This window comes from Mus caroli, unplaced genomic scaffold (genome assembly GCF_978045245.1).
Source record: "Mus caroli unplaced genomic scaffold, Mus_caroli_1 scaffold_18, whole genome shotgun sequence".
Taxonomy (NCBI): Eukaryota; Metazoa; Chordata; class Mammalia; order Rodentia; family Muridae; genus Mus; species Mus caroli.
Window position 1 is genome coordinate 46,179,964 of NW_028227273.1, and position 23,542 is coordinate 46,203,505.

Consider the following 23,542-nt stretch of genomic DNA (forward strand, 5'->3'; position numbering starts at 1 on the left):
AAGACACCAAATCACTTTACCTTCCTTGGTCTTCTGGGATCCACACATCTGTGACTCTGGAATTCTAGCTACTGTCTATTCATAAGTATTGACATTGAGAGTCTTACATTACGGAGACTCTTCAATGAGCCAGAACCAATGTCCTGGGAGCAAAACACAGCTCCTACTCTCACAGAGCTTGTTTTTCAGGGTAAAAGATGGAAAATGACCCAGGACACAGAGAGGCCGTGAACCATTACCACGAGCCAGTGAACACCATTGGGAAAGGCTACTCTCGGGGTTTCACAGTTCAAAGCCCTGTTACTCCTCCCCATTCCTGGCTCTTATATCTGGATAAGAAATGTTCCACATAAGCTGGGATATTTGAAGACTTGTTCCCAGTTGGTAGGACTGTCTCGGGAGGTATTGTAGAATTGCTAGAGAAAGGGCTTCACTGAGGGCAGGCTTTAAGAGTTTACAGTTTGCGCTCTCCTCTCCATGTGTGAAATGTGAACTTTAAGCTTCCTGCTTACCTGCCTCCACATCTCCCTCACTCGTGTGGACTCTCCTTCTGGAACCAGAGGCCCAAATAAACTCTTCCACAGGTGTCTGAGTCCTGGTCTTTCACCACAGCATCAGGCAGGCAACTGATAGACTGTCCGTCCCTCTCCATTGTCCTCAAGCCCACTGTTCTCTTCATCCTCTCCTCCTCATCCCCTGCCTTCCCTCTCTGACTCTCCTCCCCTCTTCCTTTCTCACACGCAGGGCTGAAGCTAAATAGATGGTATCTGGAGCTGATGCAGTCTGAGGACTCCTTTTAAGGAACAGACCACAAAATTATGACCACAAAATGAGGTGCGGAGATAAATACCTTAAATAAGAAAAATCGTGAAAAATTACAAGTTCTAAGAGTCTGACAGACACCATGACTCTATCACAATACAGAAAATAACGTGATATTTGTACTCATTACTCCTTGTTACACCTCCGTGAGCTAACTTAGAATTGCGAGTGTTTCAGACTGGAAGAATTCCCGCACACTATCTACGAGCATTCTATCATAGACCCTGACACTTCCCTCTGCCCACACACCTCTGGTGCTGGCTGCCGCAAGCACTGTTTGTGGACGGGTGTGATGTCTGCTGACATCTCTGTGTTACAGGGCACAGGCACGGAGCACAGCAGGAGAAACCCTGGAAGCCGTCCTGACATCTATACTCTCTCAGGTTCCATCTGAACTGTCCCCCCAAAGGCTTGTGTGTTTAAATACATGGTCCCCAGCTAGTGGTGATATTATGGGAGGCTGTGGGACATCCCAGATGTGGGACACAGCTGAGGGATGTAGGTCACTCACGGCAGGCCTCAAAGGTTATACCAGATCCTAGTCCATCCCAAGTTCCCTGCTTCCTCATCTTCCAGTATGCAAATAAGTCATGCTGCAATGTGCCACCACAGGCAGAACTGTATCTTCCCCCATGGTGATGCTGTCCCTCTAGAATGTGCGCTAAAATACACCTTCCTTAAGCTGAGTCTGTAAAATACAAAGTATTATGTCACAGCAGTGATGCGTGTAGGTGTGGATAGTGAAACAGAAAGGCCTGTGGACATACGTTCAATCATGTCCCTAACCACGTGCTTGCCCAGTTCAAGCTATACTGTGTAGGCGCTTGAAGACCACTCGATGTGGCACAAAGGGGTGCAGAGAGAGCCTCACTGAGGGATGGGTTAACGGTTTCTAACTGATTGTAGTTGCGATAGCATTTGTAGATTTTTTTCAGAAACATCACAGGACCCTGGTGTGGCTTTAGATATCCTAGGATAGCCAAGATCCCTGGAGCCCAAGCCTGTCACCTTCTCAGCATCCCTTCCTCTGGAGGGAACTGCCATTAAATGGTTGTGTACACGTCTGCTGGAGCTGAGAGAACAAAGCACCATAGACAGCTGACTGTAACCACGGATGTTTGCCTGGCAAACCTGGAAGCCGTGGTCCTGTGTTCATGGCAATGACAGATCTGGTTCCTTCCTAAGCCTCTGTAGGAAAGTCTGGGCCACACCTGGTGATGGGTTATTCATCCGCCAGTGAAATGAGTCAATTCAAGCCAAATTAGAATATATTAAGGCAGGTTTATTGAGAAGCTGCTTTGAAGCCCCAAGGATTGAGGCTAGGGAAATCACTACGGGGAGAGGGGACAGAAGAAAAAGAGAGAAAGGACTGCATGCAGAGAGAGAAGGAGGAGAGAGAAAAAGAGAGAGGGGGCAAAATGTCTGGTCTATAGAGGGAGGAGCCTCTCAGGGGAAGGGCAGCCCAGCTCCTGGGTGCAAAGTTCAGGGTTGGAGAAAGGGTATCCCAGGGAGGAACTGAGGGATGCTGGAAGACCAAGTCTGCTTTGTTATAGAAATATCTATCTGAGTCCTCAGCCCCTTGTCCTGGGTGTAAAACCAAACGCTTGGCTTAAAAATAGCCATGGCCTCCCATACCTCTTCACACCCCCTTCCCTTTATGTGTGTCTCAGCATCCAAATTTTCCTTTTGCCACCAAGACAGCTAGTCATATTGGATGGATTCCCTCCACCGTGGCTGTTGGGTTCGGAGTGGAAGCTGAGAAAACTCACTTCAGAGACAGAAGCTTAAAAGATGAAAGCTTTATTTTCTGTGAGTTCAGGGAGACCGCCAGTTCGGGATCTGGACTGCATCCTGAAGGGAGATTTGTACAACAGTTTTAAAGAATAGGAACACAAAGCCAGGGTGAGTAGGGTAGGCTGTTGCATTGACACAAGGGGTTCAACAAGGATGTTAACATTGGTGACTGGGCCTTATTCGGGTCACCTGGTTTCAGGATCCTTGAGTCAGCTTTTACAGCCTGTTCCCCTGCCAAACTCTGACTTAAAATTTCGAATGAGAAAGGAAGAAAGGGGAGGGCAAGAAGCTCATGGTCTACTGAACCAAGAGACGGGGAATCCAGGAAGATAGGGAACAAAGGATCGGGCAAGCTGCCCATACATAGTCAATTAAGTCAAGACGGGCAGCACATTTGTGGCTTGTATGCCTTGGTTTGGATAACAGGAAATATGGCAACTTCCCTCTTTACATCCTTATCTGGTTAAGAGACAAACAAGAAACATCTGAAAAAGCAGGACAGGAGTTGGGTTCTGGGACCTGGGAACACAAGCTATTGAGATCTTGCCAGCAAGGAACTTGTTCCTGAGATGTCTGGCCCCAGGAAACTGTCTCCTAACAGTGGCCTCATGTTAACCTCTGTGGAGAGTCCATCTCCAATAAGGTCACATTCTAAAGTACTGAGAACTCGGTGCCCAATATATCACTTAGGGAAGGCCATGGATTACCCTGTCACCATCTGCGCATTGGTGGTGGATCTCTGCAGAAAGCAGGAAGACAGGCAGGCTGGGGAGGCTCAGAGAGGGGGGAAACCACTACCGTGTTTACAGTGTGCATTTAGAAAAATTACCTCATTAGCTGTCTGTCTGCATCCACGCCCAGCTGCAGCCTCTAAATCAATCATGGGGCGATGTTTTTGGCTTTCTTGGACAACATAAATGGCACAATTTTGAATTTGTTTTGATTTCTGGGGCTGTCTGGAGTGTCAAAATGATGGAAAGCCAAGACCATCTGGAACCTGAGGAGAGACAGAGACTGTGGCACCTCTTCTGACTGTAGAGAAGGGATTAGAAGAGTGGACCAGAGGATGGGAGGAAATGAGGAACAGCTTTCTGCCCCAGAGTGCCCTCATGGCTGTCCATGATCTCTGAAAGCCAAATCCTAGTGACACCACAGAATGAACCCAGGGAGCTGCTCACCCCCAAGAAGTGGCCAAATAAAGGTCATTTCAAGAGGTCACAGATACCAAAGGTGCAGGCGCCCTGACTTCTGTCTCTATAGTTCCCTCCAGCTTCTCTCTGTGTGACCGATCCCAGCAGTGACCCATCGCTCAGGAGCAGCCACACACAAGAAGAGCACACTGCCTTTCACAAACCTCATTCTCTGATGTCAGAATCCATCTCCTGTTCCCAGGACTCAGAAATGAACACCATACAGGAAAGCAGAGGTCACAAACACCGTCCCACCCACCGCCAGCTCCTAGTCTGTCCTGACCCATCCTGATGCCTTCTCTGAAGGGGGGATCCCCAGCACCCCAAGACTCAAACCTGAAGCCTAGACTAGACTCCATTGGAAAGCCAGCTACAAGGAAAAGCACACTTCCCAGGGTCCTCATAAGGCTCACTGTACTGAACCACAAAGCAGCTAAATGCTACATAAATGTAAGCACCGGTAATATTCAAATCAAAGGACAGCCCTCACAACTCCAAATGACCATCATTACAGCAACACTACAAGAGGACTGGCCATGCCTCCTGCATAGACCTATGCTCAGGTCGGTTTGTTTTTAGCTGTACGGTGAGACCCATCAGTGAATCATAAACTCAGCCCATGAGTCACAGTCAGCATTTGAAAAAAGAATTGAAGCAAAGAAAATGTCAGCACACATTCTGGAGCTTGATGAAACTTCTGTTCCTTCCACACACATGCATGTGGGTATGGGGACAGAATGCAGATGCGTCCCCTGCTAGAATTTGAGGCTGTCACTATTAAACACATGGATCCGTCACAAGCCATCAGTGAAGCTGAGCTTGATGGCCAAGGGCTCAAGAGTAAGCTGAGGGGCTGGGTGTGATCAGAAAGAGGGACAGACCCCACTCTGAGGAGCATTTTAAGACAAAGCATCTTCATGAGACTCTTCCTTGAACCAAGCTCCCTTGGTAGTCTGTTCCATTTGATCCATAGAGCCTATTCCGGAGAGATTGTATAAAAAAGGAAGAAGCCCTTTGATAAGACAAGACTGTGTTCTAGGAAGGTCTAGTGGTGCAGAAAGGCAGTTGCTTCCTCTTATCCCAGGAACTGGAGCAATCGAGGGGAGACATAGTAGTGTCTAGGGAGGAAGTGACATCTTTCTTCCACTTGTTGGAATGGATACAGAACCTGGTGGACCAGGCATCAGTACATCGTGCTTGGTTGCACATTGCACTTACAGGATCCAGGGCTAGGATAATAAAAGGTTGACTACCTTCCCGGGTACAATGTCTATGGAATAGAGCTGTCTGCTTGGGCAGGGGCAGCCCTTACTGGAGACAGGCCCCTGGACCAAGTGACACCTTGATATTACTTTCCTTTTGTCTACATCACAATTCCAAGAGCAACAGAACCAAGCTTGAGACGGGAAGGCAGGTTATCTCAAACACATCTGCTTTGGATTAGAGTATCACTTCTTAATGGGATCAGGACTCATTAGTGGGTCGTGAATCGATTTAGCATTTTATATCAACGAGATGAGAATGGCTAGAAGAAAGAAGATCTTGGTGTATCACACATAATCAAGATGTTTGCTTACTGAGCACTGCAGAACAAAATTAAATGTACCTAAACCAAGCGGATAACTCCACTGTTTGCTATGGATCAGCGAAGATGGCTCATCTCAGAGTAGCAGCAACAGATGGGGTGGCTTACCTGGGGCAGCAGGATTTCCTGCCAAGAAATTCATTCATATGGCTGGAAATTGGTGTTTACAAGGAGCTAAGTCAGACTTTGGTGTTTTCCCAACTAGCCTTTCCATGGGACCACACTGGGACTGCCAGAATACATCAGTTTAATTCTCAGAGGGAACATGTCATGAGTCAACCCTTCTAAAAAGATAAGTTCCGGTGCACACACAACTCATCCAACCTACCTCTGCACCATGCTGGCTAACGTCTCCCTGGCTGAGACAGGGTAGGAGAGAGCCACCAAGGACATGAACATAGCAGGAAGTGGCTCATTGGGGCACTCAGAAGTAAGCACTGTTTCCTTTCAAAAACAATTTGTATGGGTGTGTGTATATGAATGGCAGTTGACAGAGCATTCCTAATAGTGAACTGTAACTCAGAAAATTTAGGACTTGACTAGAAAGCTTTGTGTAAGACAAATTGACTTTAATTAACTTTCCTTGATTTCTGTTTCCCTGACACCCAAGTCTGCCATGTCTATTATTCTAATAATTTACTTCCTTTTATGTTCTGATTTGTTTTTAATCTTTGTCTCATGTGACTTCCCCTGGGGGACTATTTCTATTCACCCCAGATAAATAGGGCAATGAAAAACATCAATAAATCATTCTATTCCAGTCCAGGTTGGCCGTAGGTCTCACCGCTCTCGTGGATCTTTGGTCAAAGGCAGTGGGGAAGAGAGACATTAGGCAGGGGGGTTGGAAGCCCTATGGTGAATGACCACATAGGGATCGCTTGTCAGTAGGCAGATCAACTTTACTTAGGATGATTGAAGGCTTGTAAAGTTTGTGGGCACTGAGAGTAGGGATATCCAGGATGGCAAAGGTCATTGGCTGAGGGCTTAGAGTAACTGACATAACTCATTAGCAATAGGAAAGCATTTCAGAAATCTCAGATGCTGGCTGAATAGGTTTTTCGAGGAGAAATAAAACTAAACTGATCCTATAAACTAATTGAGGATACATGACATTCCTCAGGTAGAGGTGAATGTTGAATCTTAGAATTCCCAGTTCAGAGAAGGAGAATCGTGCTAACAAGAGAGTTTCCCATTTTGCTTCGAGTCAGAGGCCATCAGGTCATAGTGGACTTTGACCTTTTTTTTAAAGATTTATTTATTTATTTTATGTATATGAGTACAGTGTAGCTCAGACACAGCAGAAGAGGGCATCAGATCCCATTACAGATGGTTGTGAGCCACCATGTGGTTGCTGGGAATTGAACTCAGGACCTCTGGAAGAGCAGTTGGTGCTCTTAACCGCTGAGCCATCTCTCCAGCCCTGAACTTTGACCTTAATTAGCAGTTTTTTCCCAGTTGGTGACTAAATGAGTTTATTCACCAATGAGTTATTTATAAGATCATGGGTAAACTGGGAATCTGAATTACCAACAAGCCCACCAAGCATGGGTGACTGCTTCCAAAAGCTTCATCATTGGTGTACCCTGCACAACTGGCAGACAGATGCCATTCTAAATAGTCTTCCTCATCCTGCTCCAGCAATTATTAATAGCTTATATAAACTCATCTAGGAGGACATTTTGAGTCTGGTCAGTTACTAAAATTTTATTTACTCTTAAAAGTTTCATGAGCCTCCTGGGTCTTGTAAGTTTCCTGAGCCTCCTGGGCCTTGTAAGTTTCCTGAGTCTCTTTGGTCTTGTAAACTTCTCAAGCTTCTCAGATCCTGTGTGCTGCCTCCTCTTCCTCTTCCTCTTCCTCTTCCTCTTCCTCTTCCTCTTCCTCCTCCTGCTCCTCCTCCGTCTCTTCCTTTTCATCTTCCTCCTCTTCTTCCTCTTTCTTTTCCTCCTTCCTCTTGGGAGAACTTTCATTCACAGGAAATAGCTACCTAATGCTCTTTTATTTGACTCTTCCTTAATTCTTTTATTTTTCACTCTTTGATCACTGAGCCACATTTTTCATACCTGACCTTTCACATTCACTTGTCTTCATCAAACATCTGCATAATAATCTTAATGCCCTTAATATAATCTGGTGTCTCAGGTGCACCATTCTCTGCCCAGCATCACATACAAATGAGCACTGATCAGCAACCAAAGAAAATTTCACACATACTCCAATTTTCCTGCATCACTCAAAGAATATTAATAGGGATCCAAGCTAATGTGTACAGATATTCTCTGTGAAATTCCCCCATCTCTCCTTTCAGCCCTGACTTTGACAACCCCACCAAACGTACAACACCCTACCCTAAAGTCACGTGGTTCTCCTCCAGCCCACCAAGCCAAGAAAACCCACACACACACATATGTGTCTTCTGCCCAGCTATTGGCTATCAACAACTTTATTTACCAATCAAAATTAACTTGGGGACAAGACCACATAGCTTCACTTGGGTCTGTATGCAGACTTTCCTGCCTCTGGGGCAACCAAGTCTTGGGGAGGGGGTGGCATTTAACATTATAGTAGACAACAAGAGAACAAATCTCAACCCCTCCTACCTTCTCTCCACTCCTTCCCATTTCTCATGTCCAGCATCTGTTCTTTGTTTCCATTCAGCTTCTTTCTCTGCCTCCCATTCTGTTTCCAAGATCTTGATTCCACACTATGCAAGATTGAAACTCCAGACTTCGCAAACTGAACCAAGAGAGGGAGGTCACAACAGTCTGGAAGAACAAGAATCTCTTTATTATAGACATTCACAACCTTGCAAATTCATTCCTATCATGCACAAAAAAATATGGTTCCATAGGAACATCCTGAATGGGGAGTGGGGAGAAATTGGCTTTAGAGCTTTAGGTACATAACTCCCATCTATGCAATAAATAATAACACCCATTACTGAGGGTCGTTATGAGAATTAAATAAACCACCATATGTAATGTGCCTGCTGCAACTGCAGACAGAGAAAGAGGTTAGTTCCCTCCTGTGGTTCCTTAGGTGTAAATGGGGTGATGAGGTATGTCTTGCTCACCTCATAGGGTCTCTCTAGGGATCAAACTAACCAACACACGAGAAAGACCTTTATATGCTGCAAAACACCTGCTGATCACGTGTGGGGGGAGGTGTACCTCAGTGAATACAGAAACCTGACCCTGGTCTTATTTGTGTACAATATCTTGGTTATAACAGTGCTCATAAGTAGCTAATACTTTTGTGGGTCAATTATAAGGATGCAAAAATATTTCCTTCTCCACTTCTCCCTACCACCAAAATAACATTCATTTTTCAGCAAAGCAAATTCTGCCTCCAATTCATGGTAAAGGATTTTATTATCTAATCCATATCTAGGGAAATGAGGCAAATGTAGCTTTAGCTCAGTGGTATGTTCCCCGCCGTCCCCCACCCCCCACACACACACACACTCACGCGTGTGCTCACATTACCTCAGGTATCCCAACCTGGCATGACCTTTAAATTCTGTCTTCCAAATGCTAATACTGGAAATGTGTGTCACCATGATTGCTTCCTGCATTGTTGGGACTTGAACTCAAGGCCTTGTGCATGCTAGGCAAGTGCTCTACAAACTAAGCTATAAACCTATTCAAAGCATAGCTGGAAAAGTGGGGCTCCTATGCTTCAGAACTATGAAGAGCTACCTACTTCAAAAGGCAGAAGGGTGGGACACAGTGTTCCTAATTCTGGTTCATCCTCAATTCAGCCTTCTGAGTCTATACTGAAACATGAGAAAGTCAAACGCATAAAGACAACATGGGGGCTGAGAGAGGAAGAGACATGATTTTCCTATGTCTGTCTGTTCTATTTTGATTTCTATTACTTTGATAATAACATTCTGACCAAAATCACCTTGATGGAAAAAAGGGCCTTATTGAACTTACAGTTCCAGGGTATATACCATCTATGGTAACAAAGGGTTAAGATAGAAAATTTGAAGAATTACATCCATAGTCAAGAGCAGAGAGAAAGAAATGCACCTATGCTCTCTCCTTGCTGGGCTTCTCATGCTCAGCCAGTTTTCTTCATGTATGCAACCCAGAAGCATCTGTCTAAGGAATGATTCCACTCACAGTGGGTTGGATCTTCTCAATCAACAAACAAGACAATCCCCCAAAAAACACGCCTACAGGCCAACCTAATCTATGACATTCATCAATACAGATTCTCTTCCCAGGTGATTCTAGGATTCTAAGTTCTACGAAGTTAACACTTTAAAACTAACAAGCCTTTGTGTAGAATATGGTCTTCCTGTATTTAGACACCTAGGGACAAGAAAATGAAGAAAGCACTGGTAGCGCAGAATAAAGCATCAACAGAAGGAGGTCCTGGTTCTCTGTGAGATCTGGGATGTCTGTCCCCAAATACCTTCACCTCATTCTAACTTTCAAGGTAAGAGTATTTGAAGAAGGGATCTTCAGGAAGTAGTTACGTCATATGGAAGTAGTGCTCCTACCCATTGAGATTCCAGGAAGCTTGCCTCCCCCCTCCTTTGTCCACCAAAGAGATGAGAACCATTCACAGGACCTTCCTCCTTTGATCCTGAACATCTCAGAATCCAGAATGTCTGGAAAGAGGATAAGAGGTACGTGGAGCGTAACCTCCCAGCTCTTGGTTTTTAAAAAGATTTTATTTTCTTTTTAATTATGTGTATCTGTGTGTGGGTATGTGAAGTGAGTTCACATGTCTACAGAGGCCAGAAGAGGACGCTAGCCCTTGTATCTGGAGTGAGAGTTGGTTGTGAATTATCATGCAGGGCTGGAAACCAAACTTGGTCCTCTGCAAGAACAAGTGCTTTGAACCATTGAGCCATCTCTCCCTCCCCAGTCTTTTGTTTTGTTTTGTTTTGTTTTGTTTTGTTTTGTTTTGTTTTAACAACCCAAGCTAAGACATGCTTCCCCGTGGCTCAATATTCTCCCACCCATTTTGTTTGAGAAGAAACATATTACCTAAGTACTGTCAAGGGAGAATGGTTGTGGTTCAAAAACCAGACCAGGCACGAGAAGTCACAAATAGAGAAGGAGCAGGACAAGCAGGAGCCACAGAGCTTTAAAGGGCATGTCACTCAAGATGAAAAAATGAGGAATTTCTTTAGAATGTGTGTGTGTGTGTGTGTGTGTGTGTGTGTGTGTGTGTGTTGGGGGAGGTCCTAAATCATGAGAGGGTATCACACTAGAAAGTATGAGGTTCTGGTAGTGAAACCTTATGAATATTCACAATGGATTGTCCCATAAGACTGGTCACTGAGGTTGTTTTAGTAATTTTCTCATTACTGGGACTAAATGTCTGACAAAAACCAACGTAAGTGAGGAAGGGTTTGTTCTTGCTCACAGATTAAGAAGGGATGCAGCCCATCTTGGCAGAAGACATATACGCTGGTTAGTTTTTACTGGCAGCTTGGCACAACCAAGGGTAACCTGGAAAGAGGAGGTCTCAACTAAGGGATGATCCAGATCTGATCGGCTTGTAGCTGTGTCTTTAGAGAACTGTCCAGGTTGGGGATTGATGTGAGAAGGCTCAGCCAACTGTGAGCAGTTGCCACCCCTAAGCAGGTGGTCTCGAATTCTAACCAAAAACTGACTGAGCGTGAGCCAGAGAAAGCAAGCCAGAGAGCTGCACCCCTCCATGATTTTTTTTGGCTTCAGTTCCTGCCCTGGCTTCTCTCGATGATGGGCTGGATCTGAGAAGGGAAAGCTGAAACAAACCCTTTCCTCCCCTAAGTTGATTTGGAGGTAGAGGAAGTCTGAAGTAGGGCAACCTTTGAGTGATGAGTGGATGGGGCAGCCTAGAGGAAGTCATCCAGGAGGAAGTCAGCCTGGAGGAAGTCAGCTGGGAAAAGTCAGCCAAAAGGAAGTCAGCCTGGTGGGTGTCAGCCAGGAAGAAGTCATCCAGGAGGAAGTCAGCCTGGAGGAAAGTCAGCTTGAAAGAAGTAAGTGGGCCTGGAGGAAGTAAGTCAGCCTAGAGGAAGTCAGCCAAGGAGGAAGGAAGTCAGCCTAGAGGAAGTCAGCCAAGGAGGAAGTAAGTCAGCCTAGAGGAAATCAGCCAAGGAGGAAGTAAGTCAGCCTAGAGGAAGTCAGCCAAGGAGGAAGTAAGTCAGCCTAGAGGAAGTCAGTCAAGGAGGAAGTAAGTCAGCCTAGAGGAAGTAAGTCGGCCTGGAGGAAGTAAGTCAGCTTGAAGGAAGTCAGCTAGGAGGAGTCTACTGGAAGATGAATTCAGACAAAAGAGAGGTGACTGGGAACAGATCTTTGGAGCCCTGAGGTTACAGGAGAGACTTGTCCTTCACTCCTGTAAGGCTGAGGGACGGCTCTGAGAGTGCCATGCTGTGGGTGACAGAAAGTCAGTGAAGAGGCGTTCAGGCTGGGTCAGCTGGTAGAAGCCTGATGACCTGAGTTTGAACCATGTAAAAAGAAGCCTGCATCTGTCTGTACTACCAGTGTCCCTGTGGTGAGATGGGAGGCTGAGAGAGGAGACTATACTGGAAGGTAGCCTGAGTATATACAACTCAGCAGAATCAGGAGAGAAGAGAATCAAAAAAATCAAAGTTAACCAAAAAGTTAACTTTGCCCTTCACACAAGGGCCTGCACGCTCGCTCGCTCTCTCTCTCTCTCTCTCTCTCTCTCTCTCTCTCTCTCTCTCTCTCTCACACACACACACACACACACACACACACACACACACGCACACTATAATAATAAATAAGAACATAAAAACAAACAAATGAATGAATTTTTAGAAGACAATCAGCAAAGCACAGGTCAGAAAGGTGAAGATTTTGCTATTTCAAAAATGAGAAGATAATGGTGGCTTAGATGGGAAGGCAACAGGAGGTGGGAGGCACACACCCAGTCTGCTCAGAGCGGGTTGGTACCAGCCAGTGCCTTTCCTAAGAAAAGATGGAAGAGAACAAGAGACATCAGAAAGACCTCAAGGTTTCTGTGCCATACTACAACCCATACTAACCACAAAGCCATACCAGTAACTGCAGCAGGAGAGACAGTGGGAGAGTGGGTTCTGTGTCAGATACCATAAGCAATCAGGGTGGTGGGAGAGAAGGGGCAGTGGACATAGGAGTAGGGAATTCACAGACCAGATCCAGGCGTTGAATCTGAGAATTAGCAGACTCCTTCCTCTGGCTGGATAGTCACAGGGGTTTCAGGTGGTCAGTCCCACGAACTCTGAATTATGGGAAAATCCATCATCCAAGAAACACCAGGCTGGTAATGAAAAAGCTCCCTGTAGTCTATAGGACAACACCTTGCCAAGAGTCCCTCAGCAACCCCAGGGGCCACTAAGGAAGCCTAACACTTATCTCCCACCGACTGCAAGCAACTGCAAGGCACAGGAAACTCCTCCTCCAGTCCACTCAGCCCCTGATGGCTCCGCGGCAGCTGTCTGGGAACCAGCTGAGCAGTGAATGAGATGGGTTTGCTTAAGGTTTGCTCGGGAAGCAGCAATCACAGTGATTGACTAATATTCTCCAGATCCACTCACCCCAGGGTCCTGAGGACCATGAACAGATTAAGAAACAAATCACCTACTGATATTTACAGAGCATCAGTATGCACGGGCTGCTGGTAGAGGGAGGGATGTCTTAGTTGAGCTTCTGAGAAGCCCAAGACAAAGATTTGTCAGCAAGTGTGCAGAACGTGGAGCTCAGAAAGAGGCAGCAAGGCGGGGGTTGGGGGGGGGAGCAGAACATGAGTGTGTTAATGATTTACCAACCAGAACTAGGTTTAGTTTCTCCAAAGACCTGTCTTAGAGGGTGTAAAAATACCCCTGTAAAGAACACACCCTTTACAGAGAAAACTAGACTCCTTATCCCCCAGTTATGGATGAGTAGTGAGGGTCTTCCTTTAGATCTCCAGCCTGTGAGCAGACCTCACTCCTGTGACCTCCATCAGAGAGCTGGGGCATTCACAGTAGGAAGCTATCAGCGAGTGCTGAGACCAGACTATCAAAGGATGCTGTTTTTAGTGAGCACAAGGCTTCCTGGACCACATGGACTCCCCGCGTGGGGCCTCCTGTGTTTGCTTTAGATGCTGAAGGAACTCTTCATAATAGCAAGTAAGACAACTGATTCCTAGAATTTCTGGAAACAGAGATGTTTAAATGCCAGGTAAAGATTTACTCCAACCGAGGGTGGCACCTGAGGTGTTCTCTGCTGGAAGACCCAGAGTTATGGCAACTTCCAATTAGTGTCAGGAGTTTGTGATGCTCTGGGGAGAAGCCATCATTACCCTGACATCCACCAAGACTCAATTCCTGGAATTTGGTGAGTGTTTGAGAAAGGGCAGAAACAGTGATGGAGGTTAGGTCCCGACTCAGAAGGGTCCTCACAGAGATTGACGCATAGAACTCCCTGTGCGCATGCGCACATGCTGATCCCCCTGCACACAATCTCCTAACAATCCGCTCTCACTAACAAGTCCCCTTTTAACTTCCTAAGGCTCCAACTTAAAGGGACTGTCTCAAAAGTTGTCATTCATCAGGCATGGACCAGACTACCCATACACTCGTTCCCAACCACACCCCTCCCAGCCACACTCCCTGCCTCCAGCCGTACCCCTCCCAACTTTGGTCTGGGAGAGCTCTGCCTTAGGTAAAAAGCTGGGATTTTCAAGTGACATCATTTGCCAGTACTGATTTGCATATGAAATTTCCTCCTGGAGAGCACGTGTGTTGAACACTTTGCCCCGAACTGTTGTTGGTGCTGCTATTTGGGATGACTCTGAACCATTGAGGAAGTTGGACCTAACAGGAGGAAGGAGGCCATCGAATTATCCTTTGAAAGTTATCCCTCCCTTCTTGTCTCTCTCTCTCTCTCTCTGCTTCCTGCCCACCTCCTCCAACACAGGTTCCTAGTACCACGATGTTCATGCAGTACATAGGTCCAAGCAACTCTGGAGAGGGCTCTCCACAACCAGGAACCAAAGTAGGTCTCCCCTTCCCTACAGTGTTTCTCACAGTAGCTAGAAGGGTAGCTAACAGTCAGGAAGCTGTGGTAGCTCTGGGATCCATGAGAGAAGCAGCCCGTCTTTCAAGAATCCCTGAATCTTACAAATAAATATCTGTTTTATAATAATGAGACACTGCTGAGATAGTTCCAGTGGCTTTGGGGCTGTCACTCATGGGTCAGAGAACTGGGGACTGGGTCTTTAGACCCCCTGCTGTCTCTTCAGTACAATGGTCCCCTCCCCTTCTGTTCAGCCTCCCTTCCCAGCTTAGACAGCCACAGCTCCTCGGTGGTCAGGACCAGCAGTCAGGACTGGCCACATTATTGAGTTTGCAATGATGGCTTTTGAGCATTTTGCTTTTTTGATTATGCTGAGGGGTCTCAATGGGTCAATTCTGTGATCTTGACTTGACCAAAGCACCCTCCAACAACAAGACACGTGGCCTAAGGATGGCTATTCAGCCTGTCCCAAGCAGATCTGAATGGGAGATGAAACAAAGGGATCAATGTCAGGCAAGCATTCTACGTTAATTATTGTTGAAGACTGGCAGGCTTGTAGGTTCCACCAAAAACTTAACCTGTGAGGTTCTGGGAAAAGGGGAAAGATGTGATGTGGTGTGTGTGTGTGTGTGTGTGTGTGTGTGTAGATAGGTAGATAGATAGATAGATAGATAGATAGATAGATAGATGAAACATAAATATACAAATAGATACATAGATAATAGATATATATATATACATAGATACATAGATACATAGATACATGCATAGATATATAGATAGATACATAGATGATACATACATACACACATACATACAGACATGATAGGTACATAGATACATACATAGATAGGTATTAATGTACAACTAGCATCTCACATCTAACTAGCTCTAGAGCTGAGGAACTAGCTCAGTTGATAATGTCTTTGCAAACCTGAAGACCTGAATGTGAGCTCAGCACTCATGTTTATGATGTCAGTTCTGGTGTGGCATGCACACTTACAAACCCAGTGCCAGGCAAGCAAAACCAGCCGGATCCCTGGTCTACCCAGCTCAGAGAGTAGGCTAGTGAGAGACCCTTTCTTAAAATAAAAACCAAGGAAAAAAACCCAACATGGTTAGTGCATGAAGAACAATAGCCTGGGTGGGTTGTTGCACATGCACACTTGCACACACAAGTGCACATACACTCACACACAAGCACATGGACATGCAAACAAGCTTGGGCCTGGAGAGATGGCCCACTGGTTAAGAGTGTGTGCAGCTCTCCCAGAGGACCTGAGTTAGGTCCTCAGCACCTATATCGGGTGTCTCACAGCTGCCTGTTACTCTGGCTCCACGGTGTCCCACACCCTCGTTTGCCTTCCATAAGCACACACATACATGCAGCATATTCTCTTTCTCTCTTTTCCTCTTTGTTTCTCTCTCTCCTCCTGCTCTCTTTATCTCTGTCTCTGTGTGTCTCTCTTACACATAAATATAAATAAATAATAAAAATTGAATATTGAAAACATGAAAATAAAATATTAAATTATCAAGTAAATATAAAGAGTGTGTGAACAGCTCAGAACAGAAGGTCTCAGTTCAAGGCTCATTCCATCTTTGAGAAGCCCAAGGCCTCTTGATTATCCCACCATGTTTCCTCTGTGACGATGACTGGTGCTCACTCTCTTGTGTAGCATCCACAAGATGCTCCCTTTCCACCCATGGGGGATGAGTAACATTGCTCTCATCCCTCATTTCACAGAGAGACAGACAGAGAGGGGTTCAGAGAGCAAACTTTTATTTATTAATTTATTTTGCTATGGTCACAAAACCAGGAATTGGGAACACCAGGCACCAAAGTCTAACCGTCAGCACCGCCCACTGAAGTGGAAGCTTCCGGTTTCTTTAGAAAGTCAGTTGTGTCAAAGGATGTTCTCCTGAAGCAGTGGAGGGTGTAAGGATGCATGATGTTAAGGACCTAACAGATGGTGGATGCTGCTGCTGGATGGTATAGGTATGCCTTGCCATTCCTCACTTGTCATTATTTGTTGTGACTTCATAGAAAGAAATGCACTAAAACCTTCTGATGGTGTTCTGGTGACCTTTCGGTACTTCTGTGGACTCGGGTCAATTGGCAGAGTGATGTCAGCTGATACAGACTCAAGTGGAGTTTTGCTAAGACAGACTCTCATGGTGAAGCAAGACCTGTGAGAGGATATGTCATGTATGGAGGGAGTATAAATAGGACTCAAGGGACAACGATGGTGGGCTTGCATAGCTAGAGTCACAAGGCGTCATAAACAGGACTCAATGGGCAATGGTGGTGGGCTTGCACAGCTAGAGTCACGAGGCGTCATTGGCTTACATCTCCATCTTCAGTGATCTTTGCTTTGTTGAGAGAGGTACAGTAGAGAATTTCTCCTGATATCTCCACTGGTCCTGGTTGCTCCTGCTGACCTGCGCTGATTTGGCGAAGGTCTGGTTGTTTCTGCTGGGTCCTGCCATCTGACTCGTGGTTGCTATCCTGGTACTACTGAACTGGACTGCTGGTATCCTGACAAAGCAGATTGAACTTGCTCCAAAGAACTATTGCTAAACAGGTCCACTTCCCCTCCCCCCCCCGTATCCTAATAATCCTTCTTCCCACCACCTGTGATGTGTGGTGGACTAGAAGGGAGGTTAAAGCACTTAAGAATCTTTATTAAAAGTAGAATTTGAAAAATCTGAGCCAACAACGCACCCTTCTGCTGACCTGCCATGTCCCTGCTACTGTGCCACCAGGCGCTGCACTGGCAGGCCAAGCTCCTGAAGGCTCCATTCTCTCCGTGTAGTAACAGGTTCTATGTGGGAACACCAGCCTCTGTTCAAAGTGTGGGAAACAGTATAATGTGTTAGGTGTCTGATGGAAGGGGAATGAGAAAGACCATGCAGAATGAAAGCCAGCAAAGGAGGCACAGTATAGGTATGTGGAGTTTTCACAGAAACCCTGCATCCGCTCTGTAGCAACATAAGGAAAAGGCCAGGAGAAATGTCTATTTGCTAGTGAGACATTAAAAAGCCCAAATTGGCCTAGGAGAAGTAGGAACTGAGTGGGCCAATGAGAGCAGGAGAGACTGCAGGATGATTAAAACCCAGAGTTATAAAAGGCACCGGGAACAGATGGTTTCACAGCTGAGCTCTGTGTAACCTTTAAAGAACAAATAACCCTGGTGTTGATTAAACTCTTCCAAATCACAGAGAGAGGCAGAACATGGCAGCTCACCTGAGGTGACCAGTGACGTCTCAGAACCAGAACCTGAAACAGGTCTCTTAGGGACACGGCAAATGTAGACCGATAGTTCTCATGAAGTCTTGTGTGCAAATTGGGCATTAAACACTATCAAATGGAATCTGGTAAAATGTCGGCATCAAGTGGGTTTATAACAGAAAAACAATGAATGCAATGCGTTGCACCAACACATTCAATGAAATTTAAAAAAAAAAATCTCCAACACAAAAAGAGAATAGTTTTATCCTTTTTTACAAAATTCAGAGTGTCCTCCACAGACAAGCTTCCACATAGGTTGTCCAATCTCAAGAGGTCAGCCCTGGACACATGTACATACGAACAACACCAAATGGACTCAGTAGATATTGTACGTGTGTGTGTGTGTGTGTGTGTGTGTGTGTGTGCTCTAGCATGTATGTAGGCATAGCATAATAATTATAGAAAGGGGTCTGGAGAGATGGCTCAGTGGGTAGGAGCACTGGCTGCCCTTACAGTGGACCCCAGTTTAGCTGCCAGCACACACATGGCAGCTCACAACCATGGTGACTCTGATGCCCAGGATCTGTGCACCACCTCCTCTGGCCTCCTGAAGCGTCGATGCACACATGCAGGCTAAACACCTATGCACCTAAACACCTAAACACCTAAACACCTAAACACCTATGCACAGAAAGAAAGTAAGAATAAAGAAGTCTTTAAAACAATAACTCTTAGGGAAGCGAAGGTCATAAATTTGTGAGGAGAACATAGGAGGAGGTGGAAGGGGTGAATATGGGCATGAAGCAATAAAAGAAAAAAATGATTTTTAAGTACAGAGTGTGAAACCAGCTCCTAAACTCTAGGAACTACAGCCATGGCTGAACTAGGCAGGAATTGTCCTGCTTCCCCAAAGGTTAACACTCCCTCTTAGGGTCATTGTGACTCAAGAGACTGAGACCAATGGTCTGGTTCCATGGGTGAAAGTGCCTTCTACCAGCTCAGAGGTGATGGGGCACACCTTTAGTCCTAGCTTTTGGAAGGCAGAAGCAGGTGAGTTCAAGGCCAGCTTGATCTACAGAGCAAGTTCCAGAACAGTCAAGGCTACACAGAGAAATCCAGTCTCAAAAACAAACAAAAAAACCCAGAAAGCAACAAACAAACAACTAAAGGTGCCTTTGATCAAGCCTGAAGACTGGAGTTCAATTCCCAAGACACATACTGTGTACAAGAACAACTTTCAAAAATTGTTGTCTGACCTCCACATAGATAGAACTAAAATAGAATAGTATGTTTAAAAAAAAAAAAGACTCAGGAAGCTCACAAAACTTAGAAGGCTTGAAACTTGGGAAACTCACAAGCCCCCTCCCCAGATTATAAAAGTAGGAAGTAATTATTGGAGGAGAGAAGATTTTTCAGTGTAGCTGCCTACAAGTTGAATAAGGAACCATATATTGGATTGGATCTTTAGATAAGAAATCTAGCTACCTTTAAGTCACCCATCTTGTAACATTATCAAACTCATAGATTCACCAAGCTAGACTTAGATGGAATCATGCCTTTGGTCTAATGTGAGTGAATAGATGTTTATTCGTGTCTCCCCAGGGTGGGGAGGATTATACAACATGAAGGTTGGATTCTAATGAGAGAGGGAGGCCATAGACCAGTTGCAGGAGGGAAGTACCAGCCCTGTTATTTGCATAGGATAAGGGGAAGTGTAGAATCCAAAATAAGTTCAAGACCACCTAGCCCCTTCCCCTCTAAAGGGACTTTCAGAAACATAGTGGTCATAAGTCTACAGCTGCCAAAACAAAATGAACTGTTCTTAGAAAAATAACCATAACAAGATTAGCAGTTCTCAGAGAAATCCCCCTACCCCTCCTCACACTAAATTCTGAGAAAAAAACAAAACAAACAACAACAACAACAACAACAACAACAAAAAAAAAACCCCACAAACCGCCCTGACCTTGCTAGGATTCCCTGTGACGTTAATAACTGTGACATTAATAGCAGACCCATAAGTTCAAAATCTACTGCTGCTTTGCTGACCAAATCATAATAGCATACCATAAGGGAAGGCAAAGTGAGTCACTAGGCCAAAGGTAGTCACCCTATGTAACCAACCAATGCCTGAGAAGGTTACTTGCTACACCAATGAGAATAAGCCAGCTAGCCCTGTGGCCTAAATCTGCCTGTTACAAGGTATTAAAAGTGTGTTCTTTGTTTGTTCTGGGACTCTCTTCTGGCCTGCGTGCTGAAGGGGGGGGGGTCCCCAACGCATTGGATCAATAAAAATCCTCTTGCAGTTTGCAGCGATGGCAATCTCTGTGGTCTTTGTGAGTGAGGGTCTTTTGATGGACTCCAACAGAAGCAAGCAGAGCTGGGGTGGATGTCTTAGTTAGGGTTTTACTGCTGTGAACAGACACCATGACCAAGGCAACTCTTATAAGGACAACATTTAATTGGGGCTGGCTTACAGGTTCAGAGGTTCAGTCCATTATCATCAAGGCAGGAGCATGGCAGTGTCCAGGCAGATGTGTGGCTGGAGGAGCTGAGAGTTCTACTTCTTGTTCCAAAGGCAGCTAGGGGTAGACTGGCTTCCAGGCAGCTAGGATGAGGGTCTTAAAGTCCACCCCCACAGTGGCACACTTCCTCCAACATGGCCACACCTACTCCAACAAGGCCACACATCCTAATAATGCCACTCCCTGGGCCAAGCATATTCAAACCACCATAGATAGTGGAATTAGAATGTAGTTAGAATGTAGATGGAATGTTCAGGGAATGTGTCACTGGAGAAAAAAGTGAAGCAAGTGACAGGGATTGTCACACATGACAGCCTCCCCAAACCCCTTGTAGGACAGCAGGGTCAACACCCAGAGAGGTTGTCACTAGAAAAAACTGTTTCTCTGGCTCCAGACCCTTCCATGCCCCAGTTGCCTCTTCACCTTAAGCAGGCAGCATATGACAAGCCAGCTGGGTGATCTGACATCAGAATGACTAAACTCCTCTGTGAGGCGAAGACCCATCAGAACCTCCAATCCTACAACTGGCACTTGAGGGTGATACCCAAGGGAAGAATGTCTCTCTTCCAGGGCAATCCCCCACCTAAATGAATGCAGAGAGCTGAACTGGCTACTGCAACAATGGTTGCATTGGTTGCATCCTTTGTTTCTGTAACAAAATACTGACAAGAAGAAAAGTATGATAGTAGAGGTTAGGTTCAGCTCAGGGTTAAAGGGGATACAGTCAGCCACAGAAGGGAAGGCTCGCCAGCAGGAGTACCAGGCATAGCTCATCTGCAACCAAGAAGGAGAGAAAATGGATGCTGGTACTCAACTCACCATCTCATCTTCATTGATCCAGGACCCTGGTCCATGGAATAGTGACGCCTATACTTATGATGGGGCTGTGTATACCCCAGCCCGATTTCTTTTAATTTTTTGCTTTTCTTTCAGTGACTTGACTGTTTAAGTCATGCATTCTTCTGTAAGAAGCCCCAGTATGTTCACTGCCTCTCCAGGAGGCAGGTAAAACATGGGATGCTGGCTAGGATGAATAGATGTTTGTTCAGGTCTCCCTAAGAAAAATAGTGGAACACCACTACAGCACATCCTAGAGGAGATCTGTCGTCTTCAGCTGGTTGCAACATTAATAGTAAGACCATGATGCCCACCCAGGGTCTGTCTCCTTGCCCCATAGGCTGAGGACAGCCTTCAAAAAGAATTCTAGGCTCCGGGATACAGCAATAGCTAGCTGAAAAAAAGAACTGCAAGCAGTTCTTCAAGCTTTCTGAGCCTGGGGATTTGCTCTATAAAAATGAAATGTTAACATCCCACCAAGGTCGTTAAGAGGATAGGACAGAGATAATAGTCCAGGCAGGACCACCTGTCAGAGCCGCTTCTCACAGTTGAGCCCCAGATCAGCTGAAGGTCCTTGAAGACTGGCCTTTAATGATTCTCCACCCAATCCCATCCACACTGAACACCTCCCCTCCGCCTCAGTCAGCACATTTCAATCCCTGTGCACGCGTTAATAAAACCCAATGTCCAAAGATCACTAGAAACACCCTCCTAGTCAAAGTGAGCTTTGGCGGACTGTGGACCCTGGGTGAAGTGCTTGCTGTGTAGGTGTAAGGACAAGTTCAGCTCCCTAGCACCTTCGTCAATGCAGGGTGGGTCTGGAGCCACACCTATCATCCCAGAGCTTGAGCTGAAGAAACTGGGAATCCCTGAAAGCAAGCTGCCTAGCCTAATTGTGAACTCAGTAAAAGATCCTGCTTCAGTATAATAAGGTAGACAATGACCAAAGAAGGCACCTCATGTCAGCTTTGGAACTTTTGGCTTACACACACATGAACCAACACATATGTGGGCATGCAAACACATGTGCATATACATCACATACCTGTGCAAAAACATTAAGTTCGGTTTGGAGACTTGCTAAACAGGCAGAGTATGGGTCACAGGAGACCATCTGCAGGTGGGGCTGGGGGTGTGTTTCATGGGGCTTAGGTTCTTGCAGAATGGCCAGGGGTGGCTTAGAGACTGGACTGTTCTCCACTGTGGAGAAGTGGGGATACTTTCCCAGGCAGATGGTTATCTTTACCAGGGAGGCAGGAGGAATGAAGCAGGACCCAAATCATCATTGTTAAGGACACAAACATCTCCTGTGCTAGCTGGAGCAAAGGGGCATCATCCATTGTGTGGCTCACACACACCCTGAATCTCATGTGCCATCATGGACCCCCAAGAACACTTGTCTAATGTTGGTATCATATGAAATTGTTCACGTTCTACAGGAACCACTGGGGCAGGAGTAGGAAGCAGGCCAGCTGCCTAGATCATCCTGTTGTTAATTTGGTTTTGTTTCATTTTTTTCTCAACATGTCATAGTAGCACGAACAGCTGGAGCATGTAACAGTGGGCACCAAATAGCTGAAACATGTAACAGTAGTACCAACAGCTGGAGCATGTAACAATAGTATCAACAGTAGAACATGAAACAGTAGCACCAACACTAGAACATGCAACAGTGGGCACCAACAGCTGGAAACCACAGTCACTGTAATATGATATCTAGTCTCTTTATGGTTATATTGTTGTTGTTGTTGTTGTTATTGGGTCCAGGTGGCTCAGTGACTGTTCCCTCAGGCCACCAGCCATGATACCTGACTCACGTAAAGATGGCTTCATTTTATCCATTCAAGGGACCTAGCCTGAGAGAAACTAAGGGGAAAAGTTTGACCACATAAACTGGAGAAGTGAATCTGCCACCAGGGGCCACGTGACCTGAGGCAGGCTGCTGCTCCTCCTCCTCATGTCTTGACTTTCACACCGAAGAAACAGTCAGCAGCGATCACGTGGTTTACAAAGTAACAAAGCGTTAGTTACGTCACTGTCTTTGTCAGGCAGCTTTGACTGATTCCCTGACCTACAGTGTATTCTGCCTGTGAGTCAGAACAGCTCCTCCCTCTCCCTTTTCTGAGCCTCGGTTTCCTCATCTGCAGAATGGGTCTGATGTGGGAACCAGCAAAGCTCCTGTGTGTGTGTGTCAGCACAAGGCAGAAAAGTCTGCAAAGAGTGCGATGACTAATTTTCATTGCCACAAATTCACCATGGAAACATATCCCTAGGTGTGTTTACAAGGGCATTTCCAAAAAGATTCAGCTGAGGGGAGAAAAGGCCCACCCCGAATGTGAGCGGAAGTAGGATGTGGACATGCTGTGGCAGCCGCCTTCTGCACCCCTGTGGCCTCACCACATGCTCTGTGATGAACCGTAAGCCCAGATCGGCCCTTTCTCTCCTGAGTTGCTTCAGTCGGACATATTTTTCCCCCAGTGAGAAGAAAAGCAGCTGACACAAAGAGACAGTCGCTCAAGCTGCGAAGGAGGGTGTGAAAACGTTGACCGTTG